The sequence below is a fragment of the Arachis stenosperma genome, chromosome 10 (genome assembly GCF_014773155.1).
Source record: "Arachis stenosperma cultivar V10309 chromosome 10, arast.V10309.gnm1.PFL2, whole genome shotgun sequence".
In the NCBI taxonomy this organism is placed as follows: Eukaryota; Viridiplantae; Streptophyta; class Magnoliopsida; order Fabales; family Fabaceae; genus Arachis; species Arachis stenosperma.
In genome coordinates, this window is record NC_080386.1 from 48,828,890 (window position 1) to 48,841,566 (window position 12,677).

A 12,677-nucleotide genomic window follows, 5' to 3' on the forward strand; every position below is an offset into this window, starting at 1 on the left:
TCTCTAATGCAACAGAATTGCAAGTTCCATGGACTTCCAATGGAAGATCCTCATCAGTTCTTAGCTGAATTCTAGCAAATCTGTGACACAGTCAAGACTAATGGGGTAGACCCTGAGGTCTATAGACTGATGCTATTCCCTTTTGCTGTAAGAGACAGAGCTAGAATATGGTTGGACTCTCAACCTAAAGAAAGCCTGGACTCTTGGGAAAAGCTAGTCAATGCCTTCTTGGCAAAGTTCTTTCCACCACAAAGATGGAGTAAGCTTATAGTGGAAGTCCAAACCTTCAGACAGAAGGATGGAGAATCCCTCTATGAAGCTTGGGAAAGATACAAACAATTGATCAGAAAATGTCCTTCTGACATGCTTTCTGAATGGAGCATCATAGGTATTTTCTATGATAGTCTCTCTGAACTATCTAAGATGTCCTTGGATAGCTCTGCTGGAGGATCTCTTCATCTGAAGAAGACGCCTACAGAAGCTCAAGAGCTCATTGAAATGGTTGCAAATAACCAATTCATGTACACTTCTGAAAGGAATCCTGTGAACAATGGGACAAGTCAGAAGAAAGGAGTTCTTGAGATTGATACTCTGAACGCCATTTTGGCTCAGAATAAAATATTGACTCAACAAGTCAATTTGATTTCTCAAAGTCTGTCTGGAATGCAACATGCACCTGGCAGTACTAAGGATGCTTCATCTGAGGAAGAAGCTTACGATCCTGAGAACCCTTCAATGGAAGAGGTGAATTACCTAGGAGAACCCTATGGTAACACCTATAATTCTTCATGGAGAAATCACCCAAATCTCTCATGGAAGAATCAAGAGAGACCTCAACAAGGTTTCAACAACAACAATGGTGGAAGAAACAGGTTTAGCAATGGCAAGCCTTTTCCATCATCTTCTCAGCAACAGACAGAGAATTCTAAGCAGAACCCCTCTGACTTAGCAACCATGGTCTCTGATCTAATCAAAACCACTCAAAGTTTCATGACTGAAACAAGGTCTTCCATTAGGAATTTGGAAGGACAAGTGGGACAGCTGAGCAAGAAAGTTACTGAACTCCCTCCAAGTACTCTTCCAAGCAACACAGAAGAAAATCCAAAAGGAGAGTGCAAAGCCATCAATATGGCCGAATTTGGAGAGGAAGGGGAGGAAGTGAACGCCACTGAGGAAGACCTCAATGGGCGTGCACTAGCCTCCAATGAGTTCCCCAATGAGGAACCATGGGAATCTGGGACTCAAAATGAGACCATAGAGATTCCATTGGACTTACTTTTGCCTTTCATGAGCTCTGATGAGTATTCTTCCTCTGAAGAGGATGAGTATGTCACTTAAGAGCAAGTTGCTAAATACCTTGGAGCAATCATGAAGCTAAATGACAAGTTATTTGGAAATGAGACTTGGGAGGATGAACCTCCTTTGCGCACCAAAGAACTGGATGACTTGTCTAGGCAGAAATTACCTCAAAAGAGACAAGACCCTGGGAAGTTTTCCATACCTTGAACCATAGGCACCATGACCTTCAAGAAGGCTCTGTGTGACTTAGGGTCAAGTGTAAACCTCATGCCTCTCTCAGTAATGGAGAAGCTAAGGCTCTTTGAGGTACAAGCTGCAAAAATCTCACTAGAGATGGCAGACAACTCAAGAAAACAAGCTTATGGACTTGTAGAGAATGTTTTGGTTAAGATTGAAGACCATTACATCCCTACTGATTTCATAGTCCTAGAGACTAGGAAATGCATTGATGAAACCATCATCCTTGGCAGACCTTTCCTAGCCACAGCAAAGGCTGTGATTGATGTTGATAGAGGTGAACTGATCATTCAAGTGAATGGAGAATCCTTTGTGTTTAAGGCTCAAGGATATCCCTCTATCACCATGGAGAGGAAGCATGAAGAGCTTCTCTCAATTCAGAGACAAACAGAGCCCCCACAGTCAAACTCTAAGTTTGGTGTTGGGAGGCCACAACCAAACTCTAAGTTTGGTGTTGAACCCCCACATTCAAACTCTAAGTTTGGTGTTGGGAGGTTCCAACATTGCTCTGAGTATCTGTGAGGCTCCATGAGAGTCCTCTGTCAAGCTACTGACATTAAAGAAGCGCTTGTTGGGAGGCAACCCTATATTATATTTTACATATTTTCCTTTGTTATTTTATTTTATTTTGTAGGTTGATGATCATAAGAAGTCACAAAATTAATTGAAAAAGCAAAAACAGAATGAAAAACAGGAAGAAAAACAGCACACCCTGGAGGAAGAAGCTGCTGGCGTTCAAACGCCAGTGAACCTAGCAGATGGGCGTTTAACGCCCAGTCTGGCACCATTCTGGGCGTTTAACACCAGAAAGGGGCACCAGACTGGCGTTAAACGCCAGAAAAGGGCAAGAACCTGGCGTTAAACACCAGGAATGGGCACCAGCCCGGCGTTTAACGCCAGTAATGGCTCAAAACGTGAATTTTGATGCCATTTGGTGCAGGGATGACTTTTCCTTGACACCACAGGATCTGTGGACCCCACAGGACCCCACCACCACTCTCTTTCTTCTTCCCCCATTCACCAATCACCTCAACACCTCTTCCCCAAAAACCCTTCACCTATCAAATCCCATCTTTCTCTTCACCACTCACATCCATCCTTCATAAAACCCCACCAACCTCACCCTTCAAATTCAAACCACTTTCCCTCCCAAACCCACCCATAATGGCCGAACCCCCTCTCCCCTCTCTCCTATAAATACCCTTCTTCACTCCTTCATTTTCACACAACCTAAACAACACTTCTCCCCCTCTTTGGCCGAATACACCACCATCTCCCTCTTCCTCATTTCTTCTTCTTCTACTCTCTTCTTTCTTCTTTTGCTCGAGGACGAGCAACCATTTTAAGTTTGGTGTGGTAAAAGCGTTGCTTTTTCGTTTTTCCATAACCATTTATGGCATCCAAGGCCGGAAAAACCTCTAGAAAGAGGAAAGGGAAAGCAAAAGCTTCCACCTCCGAGTCATGGGAGATGGATAGATTCATCTCAAGGGTGCATCAAGACCACTTCTATGAAGTTGTGGCCTTGAAGAAGGTGATCCCCGAGGTCCCCTTTTCACTCAAAAAGGGTGAATATCCGGAGATCCGCCATGAGATCCGAAGAAGAGGTTGGGAAGTGCTTACCAACCCCATTCAACAAGTCGGAATCTTGATGGTTCAAGAGTTCTATGCCAATGCATGGATCACCAAGAACCATGATCAAAGTGTGAACCCGGATCCAAAGAATTATCTTACTATGGTTCGGGGAAAATACTTGGATTTTAGTCCGGAAAGTGTGAGGGTGGCGTTCAACTTGCCTATGATGCAAGGGGATGAACATCCTTACACAAGAAGGGTCAACTTTGATCAAAGGTTGGACCAAGTCCTCACAATCATATGTGAAGAGGGCGCACAATGGAAGAGAGATTCAAGAGGCAAGCCGGTTCAATTGAGAAGGCATGACCTCAAACCCGTGGCTAGAGGATGGTTGGAGTTTATCCAACGCTCAATCATTCCCACTAGCAACCGGTCTGAAGTTACTCTAGACCGGGCCATCATGATCCATAGCATCATGATTAGAGAAGAAGTGGAAGTTCATGAGGTCATAGCCCAAGAACTCTACAAGGTGGCGGATAAGTCCTCTACCTTAGCAAGGTTAGCCTTTCCTCACCTCATTTGTCACCTCTGTTATTCAGTTGGAGTTGACATAGAGGGAGATATCACCATTGATGAGGATAAGCCCATCACCAAGAAAAGGATGGAGCACACAAGAGACCCCTCTCATCATGAGATCCCTGAGATGCCTCAAGGGATGCACTTTCCTCCACAAAACTATTGGGAGCAACTAAACACCTCCCTAGGAGAATTGAGTTCCAACATGGGACAACTAAGGGTGGAGGACCAAGAACACTCCATTCTCCTCCATGAAATAAGAGAAGATCAAAGAATCATGAGAGAGGAGCAACAAAGGCAAGGAAGAGACATTGAGGAGCTTAAGCACTCCATAGGACCTTCAAGAGGAAGGAAGAGCCGCCATCACTAAGGTGGACCCGTTCCTTGATTTCCTTGTTCTTTATTCTTCTGTTTTTTGAATTTTAGTGCTTATGTTTATCCATGTTTGTGTCTTATGATCATTAGTGTCTTAGTGTTTATGCCTTAAAGTTATGAATGTCCTATGAATCCATCACCTTTCTTAAATAAAAACGTGCTTAATTGAAAAGGAAAAGAATTGCATGAATTTTGAATTTTATAACAGTTTAATTATTTTGATGTGGTGGCAACACTTTTGTTCTCTGAATGTATGCTTGAACAGTGCATATGTCTTTTGAATTTGTGGTTCACGAATGTTGGCTCTTGAAAGAATGATGAGAAAGGAGACATGTTACTGAGGATCTGAAAAATCATAAAAATGATTCTTGAAGCAAGAAAAAGCAGTGAATACAAAAAAAAAAGAGAAAGCAAGCGAAAAAAAAAACCGAAAAAAAAAAGAGAAAAAGAAAGAAAAAGAATGAAATAAAGTTGTGATCCAAGGCAATAAGAGTGTGCTTAAGAACCCTGGACACCTCTAATTGGGGACTTTAGCAAAGCTGAGTCACAATCTGAAAAGGTTCACCCAATTATGTGTCTGTGGCATGTATGTATCCGGTGGTAATACTGGAAGACAGAGTGCTTTGGGCCACAGCCAAGACTCAATAAAGTAGCTGTGTTCAAGAATCATCATACTTAACTAGGAGAATCAATAACACTATCTGGATTCTGAGTTCCTAAAGAAGCCAATCATTCTGAGTTCCAAAGGATAAAGTGAGATGCCAAAACTATTCAGAGGCAAAAAGCTAAAAGCCCCGCTCATCTAATTAATACTGATCTTCATAGATGTTTTTGGAGTTCATTGCATATTCTCTTCTTTTTATCTTATTTGATTTTCAGTTGCTTGGGGACAAGCAACAATTTAAGTTTGGTGTTGTGATGAGCGGATAATTTGTACACTTTTTGGCATTGTTTTTAGTATGTTTTTAGTATGATCTAGTTAGTTTTTAGTATATTTTTATTAGTTTTTAGTTAAAATTCACTTTTCTGGACTTTACTATGAGTTTGTGTTTTTCTGTGATTTCAGGTATTTTCTGGCTGAAATTGAAGGTTCTGAGCAAAAATCTGATTCAGAGACTGAAAAGAACTGCAGATGCTGTTGGATTCTGACCTCCCTGCACTCGAAGTGGATTTTCTGGAGCTACAGAAGCCCAATTGGCGTGCTCTCAACGGCGTTGGAAAGTAGACATCCTGGGCTTTCCAGCAATATATGATAGTCCATACTTTGCCCAAGATTTGATGGCCCAAACCGGCGTTCAAAGTCACCTCAAGAAATTCCAGCGTTAAACGCCGGAACTGGCACCTGAATGGGAGTTAAACGCCCAAACTGGCATAAAAGCTGGCGTTTAACTCCAAGACAAGTCTCTACACGAAAATGCTTCATTGCTCAGCCCAAGCACACACCAAGTGGGCCCGGAAGTGGATTTTTATGTCATTTACTCATCTTTGTACACCTTAGGCTACTAGTTTTCTATAAGTAGGACCTTTTACTATTGTATTTGCACAAATCGGGGTAGCTATCTTTGAGTTTTATGCTATCTTAGATCATTTGGGAGGCTGGCCATTCGGCCATGCCTAGACCTTGTTCTTATGTATTTTCAACGGTGGAGTTTCTACACACCATAGATTAAGGTGTGGAGCTCTGCTGTACCTCGAGTATTAATGCAATTACTATTGTTCTTCTATTCAATTCCGCTTGTTCTTTGTCCAAGATATCACTTGTTCTTCAACTTGATGAAGGTGATGATTGACACTCATCATCATTCTCACTCATGAACAAGGTGACTGACAACCATTCTTATTCTACAAGCATTCGAGGCTTAGTGAATATCTCTTGGATTTCTGATTGCATGATGCATGGTTGATCACCTGACAACCGAGTGCTCGCCTGACAAACGAGCCAGCCATTCCGTGAGATCAAAGTCTTCGTGGTATAGGCAAGAACTGATGGCGGCATTCAAGAGAATCCGGAAGGTCTAACCTTGTCTGTGGTATTCTGAGTAGGATTCAATGATTGAATGACTGTGACGTGCTTCAAACTCCGAAAGGCGGGGCGTTAGTGACAGACGCAAAAGAATCACTGGATTCTATTCCGGCCGGACCGAGAACCAACAGATGATTAGCCTATGCTGTGACAGAGCATCAGGGACGTATTTTCACTGAGAGGATGGGAGGTAGCCACTGACAACGGTGAAACCCTACATGAGCTTGCCATGGAAAGGAGTAAGAAGGATTGGATGAAGACAGTAGGAAAGCAGAGAGACGGAAGGGAAGGCATCTTCATACGCTTATCTGAAGCTCTCACCAATGATATACATAAGTATCTCTATCTTTATCTTTATGCTTTATTCGTTTATCACTATACCCAATTGAGTCTGCCTGACTGAGATTTACAAGGTGACCATAGCTTGCTTCATACCACCAATCTCCGTGGGATCGACCCTTACTCGCGTAAGGTTTATTACTTGGACGACCCAGTGCACTTGCTGGTTAGTTGTGCGAAGTTGTGTTTATGCCATGGTATTGAGCACCAAATCTTTGGAGCCATTACTAGGGATTGTTTATGTTTTGAAAAGTATTGATCACAATTTCGTGCACCACTCCGCCTGATTATTCCTACTTTGTAGATCAGCTTCCAGTTTTTGGAGCTTATCTTCAAGCTCCTTCCGTCGTCTTATTTCTCTTCATAATTTTTGTTTTGCTTCCCGTTGTCGTTCAGCCTTGTGTTCAAGTTGTTGCAGTCGATCCTCCTGACCATGAACCAGGTTTAGGATCTCAGTTGTATGAGGGCGGTCTTCATCCTCAAGATGGTAGACCTCGGAATGGATCCTCCTTGGTTGAGGATTTCTGAAGGTCCCTTCCCCATAAGGACCTTGGTGTAGTGGTAGAAGAGGAAGTAAGAGGGCTTGGTTTTTTGGTTGAGATTCTTGCTTAGATTTAGATGTCGTGTGGCCATCTTCGTGCTCGTGGTCCGCTATTTGTCAAAGGGAGAATTCCAGGTCCCCAGCAAGCGCCAATATTTTTAGGGTTGCTTGAAACGTTGAGAGGCCCAGATCCCTTTGAAGGGCAGCGACTGACTTGTTTATGCCAAGGTACTGCCTGTCCGAGTTCCTTGTAAGGAGGTGGGGGGTAGTACTTGCAAGAGATTCTGATGCTTAAGTTAGCAAGGGCTTTAGGCATGTTTTTAGTAGGTTGGAACGTGTGTTATACCTGGGGGTTCCAATGTATTTATAATAGAGTTGATGACCACCTTTGTTAGAGCAGTTCCATCTTTTCTGATGGATAAACGTTTCCTTTATCTTAAGAGTTTGTTGGGATCTACCTTCTAGAAGAGGTAGAGATAGTAAGAAAGATTTAAGGAGGCAATTACTTGTTAAGTCAAGTAGAGCTGGACCTTATGTTGGTGTCAGACCTCTATAAGGAGGTTGGGTTTATAGTGAAGTCCACCTTTACTAGTGGACCTTTTTGTGTTATTGATGAGCGGATAATTTATACGCTTTTTGGCATTGTTTTTAGTATGTTTTTAGTATGATCTAGTTAGTTTTTAGTATATTTTTATTAGTTTTTAGTTAAAATTTACTTTTCTGGACTTTACTATGAGTTTGTGTGTTTTTCTGTGATTTCAGGTATTTTCTGGCTGAAATTGAGGGACCTGAGCAAAAATCTGATTCAGAGACTGAAAAGGACTACAGATGCTGTTGGATTCTGACCTCCCTGCACTCGAAGTGGATTTTCTGGAGCTACAAAAGCCCAATTGGCGCGCTCTCAATGGCGTTGGAAAGTAGACATCCTGGGCTTTCCAGCAATATATAATAGTCCATACTTTGCCCAAGATTTGATGGCCCAAACCGGCGTTCAAAGTCACCTTCAGAAATCCCAGCGTTAAACGCCGGAACTGGCACCAAAATGGGAGTTAAACGCCCAAACTGGCACAAAAGCTGGCGTTTAACTCCAAGAGAAGTCTCTACACGAAAATGCTTCAATGCTCAGCCCAAGCACACACCAAGCAGGCCCGGAAGTGGATTTTTATGTCATTTACTCATCTTTGTAATTCTTAAGCTACTAGTTCCCTATAAGTAGGACCTTTTACTATTGTATTTTTCATCTTTGGACATCTAGTTCTTAGATCAGATCTTGGTTTTTCTGGTTCCCTCTCTGGGACCGAAGCCAATGATCACTCTTGTTCTTATGTATTTTCAACGGTGGAGTTTCTACACACCATAGATTAAGGTGTGGAGCTCTGCTGTACCTCGAGCATTAATGCAATTACTATTGTTCTTCTATTCAATTCCGCTTGTTCTTGTTCCAAGATATCACTTGTTCTTCAACTTGATGAATGTGATGATCCGTGACACTCATCATCATTCTCACCTATGAACGTGTGACTGACAACCACCTCCGTTCTACCTTAGATTGGGTGAATATCTTTTGGATTCCTGATACACGATGCATGGTTGATCGCCTGACAACCGAGCGCTCGCCTGACAAACGAGCCAGCCATTCCGTGAGATCAGAGTTTTCGTGGTATAGGCAAGAACTGATGGCGGCATTCAAGAGAATCCGGAAGGTCTAACCTTGTCTGTGGTATTCTGAGTAGGATTCAATGATTGAATGACTGTGACGTGCTTCAAACTCCTGAGGGCGGGGCGTTAGTGACAGACGCAAAAGAATCACTGGATTCTATTCCGGCCTGATCGAGAACCGACAGATGGATAGCCGTGCCGTGACAGGGTGCGTTGAACATTTCCACTGAGAGGATGGGAGGTAGCCACTGACAACGGTGAAACCCTTGCATAAGCTTGCCATGGAAAGGAGTAAGAAGAATTGGATGAAGACAGTAGGAAAGCAGAGAGACGGAAGGGACAAGCATCTTCATACGCTTATCTGAAGCTCTCACCAATGATATACATAAGTATCTCTATCTTTATCTTTATGTTTTATTCATCATCTATACCTATTTGAGTCTGCCTGACTAAGATTTACAAGGTGACCATAGCTTGCTTCATACCAACAATCTCCGTGGGATCGACCCTTACTCGCGTAAGGTTTATTACTTGGACGACTCAGTGCACTTGCTGGTTAGTTGTGCGAAGTTGTAGTGATCACAATTTCGTCCACCAAGTTTTTGGCGCCGTTGCCGGGGATTGTTTCGTGTATGGACAACTGACGGTTCATCTTGTTGCTTAGATTAGGTATTTTTTTTTCAGAGTTCTTAAGAATGAGTTCTAGAGTTTCATGATGATCTGTTGAAGTCTGGCTGGCTGTGAGGCCATGTCTAATCTTATTGGACCGAGGTTTCAACTGATCATCACAAGAGCTTGTTGATTTCTATCAATCTTGCTATTGGAGCAATGATCTGCTAAGGCTTGGCTGGCCATTGGCCATGTCTAGTGTTTTGGACTGAAGCTTTCTTTGAAAGCTTGGCTGGCTGTGAAGCCATGTCTAATTCCTGGACCGGAGTCTTAGACTAGCATTGCAATGATTCCTGGAATTCAAATTAAGAATTCTGAAACCTTTATTTTCTATTTTCATATAATTTTCGAAAAAGCACAAAAAAATTACAAAATCATAAAAACCAAAAATATTTTATGTTTCTTGTTTGAGTCTAGTGTTTAATTTTAAGTTTGGTGTCTTGCATGCATTGATCTTGGTTCTATTTTCAAGTCAATAGTACAGGGAACTGAAGATTCAGAACATGCAGCAGAGGAATTACACAGAAAAAGCTGGGCGTTCAAAACGCCCAGTGAAGAAGGACAGACTGGCGTTTAAACGCCAGCCAGGGTGCCTGGTTGGGCGTTTAACGCCCAAAAAGGTAGTGCATTGGGCGTTAAACGCCAGAATGTGCACCATTCTAGGCGTTTAACGCCAGGATGGCACAAGAGGGAAGATTTTGTTTTCAAATCAATTTTTTTCAAGTTTTCAAAGTTTTTCAAAATCAAATCTTTTTCAAATCAAATCTTTTCAATCAAATGTTTTCAAAATCAATTTCTTTCCTTTTTCAAAGATACTTGCTATCAATTAATGATTTGATTGAACATTTTAAAGTATGTTGCCTTTTCTGTTGAGAAAGGTTTAATGTTTGAATCATATCTTTTCTTGTTAGCCAAGTCATTAATTTTTAAATTCAAATCTTTTTAAAATTGTTTTCAAATCATATCTTTTTAAATTATAATTTCAAAATCTTTTTCTAAAATTACTTGATTTCTTCTCCATTCTTAGTTTTCGAAAATCAATTCAAGTTTTTCAAAATGTTTTTAAAATCTTTTATCTAATTTTCGAAAATTTCTTCCCCTCTTCTCACATCCTTCTATTTATGGAGTAACACTCCTCCTCAATGCACAATTCGAACTCTATCTGACTAAGTTCGAATTCTCTACTTCTTCCTTCTATTTTTCTTTTCTTCTGACACCTCAAGGAATCTCTATACTGTGACATAGAGGATTCCATTTTTTCTTGTTCTCTTCTCTTTCATATGAGCAGGAATAAAGACAAAGGCATTCTTATTGAAGCTGACCCGGAACCTGAAAGGACCTTGAAGCGAAAGCTAAGAGAAGCTAAGGCACAACTCTCTATAGAGGACCTGACAGAAATCTTCAAAGAAGAAGAACCCATGGCAGCCGAAAATAACAACAATGCCAACAATGCAAGGAAGGTGCTGGGTGACTTTACTGCACCTACTCCCGACTTCTATGGGAGAAGCATCTCTATCCCTGCCATTGGAGCAAACAACTTTGAGCTTAAGCCTCAATTAGTTTCTCTAATGCAACAGAATTGCAAGTTCCATGGACTTCCATTGGAAGATCCTCATCAGTTCTTAGCTGAATTCTTGCAAATCTGTGACACTGTCAAGACTAATGGGGTTGACCCTGAGGTCTACAGACTTATGCTATTCCCTTTTGCTGTAAGAGACAGAGCTAGAATATGGTTGGACTTACAACCTAAAGACAGCCTGAACTCTTGGGAAAAGCTAGTCAATGCCTTCTTGGCAAAGTTCTTTCCACCTCAAAAATTGAGTAAGCTTAGAGTGGAAGTCCAAACCTTCAGACAGAAGGAAGGTGAGTCCCTCTATGAAGCTTGGGAAAGATACAAACAATTAATCAGAAAATGTCCCTCTGACATGCTTTCTGAATGGAGCATCATAGGTATTTTCTATGATGGTCTGTCTGAACTATCCAAGATGTCTTTGGATAGCTCTGCTGGAGGATCTCTTCATCTGAAGAAGACGCCTACAGAAGCTCAAGAGCTAATTGAAATAGTTGCAAATAACCAATTCATGTATACTTCTGAAAGGAATCCTGTGAACAATGGGTCAAATCAGAAGAAAGGAGTTCTTGAGATTGATACTCTGAATGCCATATTGGCTCAGAACAAAATATTGACTCAGCAAGTCAATTTGATTTCTCAAAGTCTGTCTGGAATGCAAAATGCACCAAGCAGTACTAAGGATGCTTCATCTGAAGAAGAAGCCTATGATCCTGAGAACCCTTCAATGGAAGAGGTGAATTACCTAGGAGAACCCTATGGAAACACCTATAATTCTTCATGGAGAAATCACCCAAATTTCTCATGGAAGGATCAAGAGAGACCTCAACAAGGTTTCAATAACAATAATGGTGGAAGAAACAGGTTTAGCAATAGCAAGCCTTTTCCATCATCTTCTCAGCAACAGACAGAGAATTCTAAGCAGAGCCACTCTTATTTAGCAACCATGGTCTCTGATCTAATCAAAACCACTCAAAGTTTCATGACTGAAACAAGGTCCTCCATTAGGAATTTGGAGGCACAAGTGGGACAGCTGAGCAAGAAAATTACTGAACTCCCTCCTAGTACTCTTCCAAGCAATACAGAAGAAAATCCAAAAGGAGAGTGCAAGGCCATCAACATGGCCGAATTTGGAGAGGAAGGAGAGGAAGTGAACGCCACTGAGGAAGACCTCAATGGGCGTGCACTAGCCTCCACTGAGTTCCCCAATGAGGAACCATGGGAATCTGAGGCTCAAAATGAGACCATAGAGATTCCATTGGACTTACTTCTGCCATTCATGAGCTCTGATGAGTATTCTTCCTCTGAAGAGGATGAGTATGTCACTGAAGAGCAAGTTGCTAAATACCTTGGAGCAATCATGAAGCTAAATGACAAGTTATTTGGAAATGAGACTTGGGAGAACAAACCTCCTTTGCTCACCAAAGAACTGGATGACTTGTCTAGGCAGAAATTACCTCAAAAGAGACAAGATCCTGGGAAGTTTTCAATACCATGTACCATAGGCACCATGACCTTCAAGAAGGCTCTGTGTGACTTAGGGTCAAGTATAAACCTCATGCCTCTCTCCGTAATGGAGAAGCTAGGGATCTTTGAGGTGCAAGCTGCAAGAATCTCACTAGAGATGGCAGACAATTCAAGAAAACAAGCTTATGGACTTGTAGAGGATGTTCTGGTGAAAATTGAAGACCATTACATCCCTGCTGATTTCATAGTCCTAGAGACTGGGAAGTGCATGGATGAATCCATCATCCTTGGCAGACCCTTCCTAGCCACAGCTAAGGCTGTGATTGATGTTGATAGAGGTGAACTAATCA

The 12,677-nt window shown here is 41.8% G+C and overlaps 2 non-coding genes across 2 annotated transcripts; both read right to left on the minus strand.

The window, feature by feature from the left end:
• Positions 1 to 261: 261 nt before the first annotated feature.
• On the minus strand, positions 262 to 369 carry LOC130958787 (small nucleolar RNA R71). The gene has a single exon (XR_009077892.1). It is a non-coding gene; the product is annotated as a small nucleolar RNA R71 (small nucleolar RNA).
• A 10,744-nt stretch (positions 370 to 11,113) lies between these two features.
• On the minus strand, positions 11,114 to 11,221 carry LOC130959276 (small nucleolar RNA R71). Its single transcript, XR_009078369.1, has one exon. It is a non-coding gene; the product is annotated as a small nucleolar RNA R71 (small nucleolar RNA).
• Between the last annotated feature and the right edge of the window lie 1,456 nt (positions 11,222 to 12,677).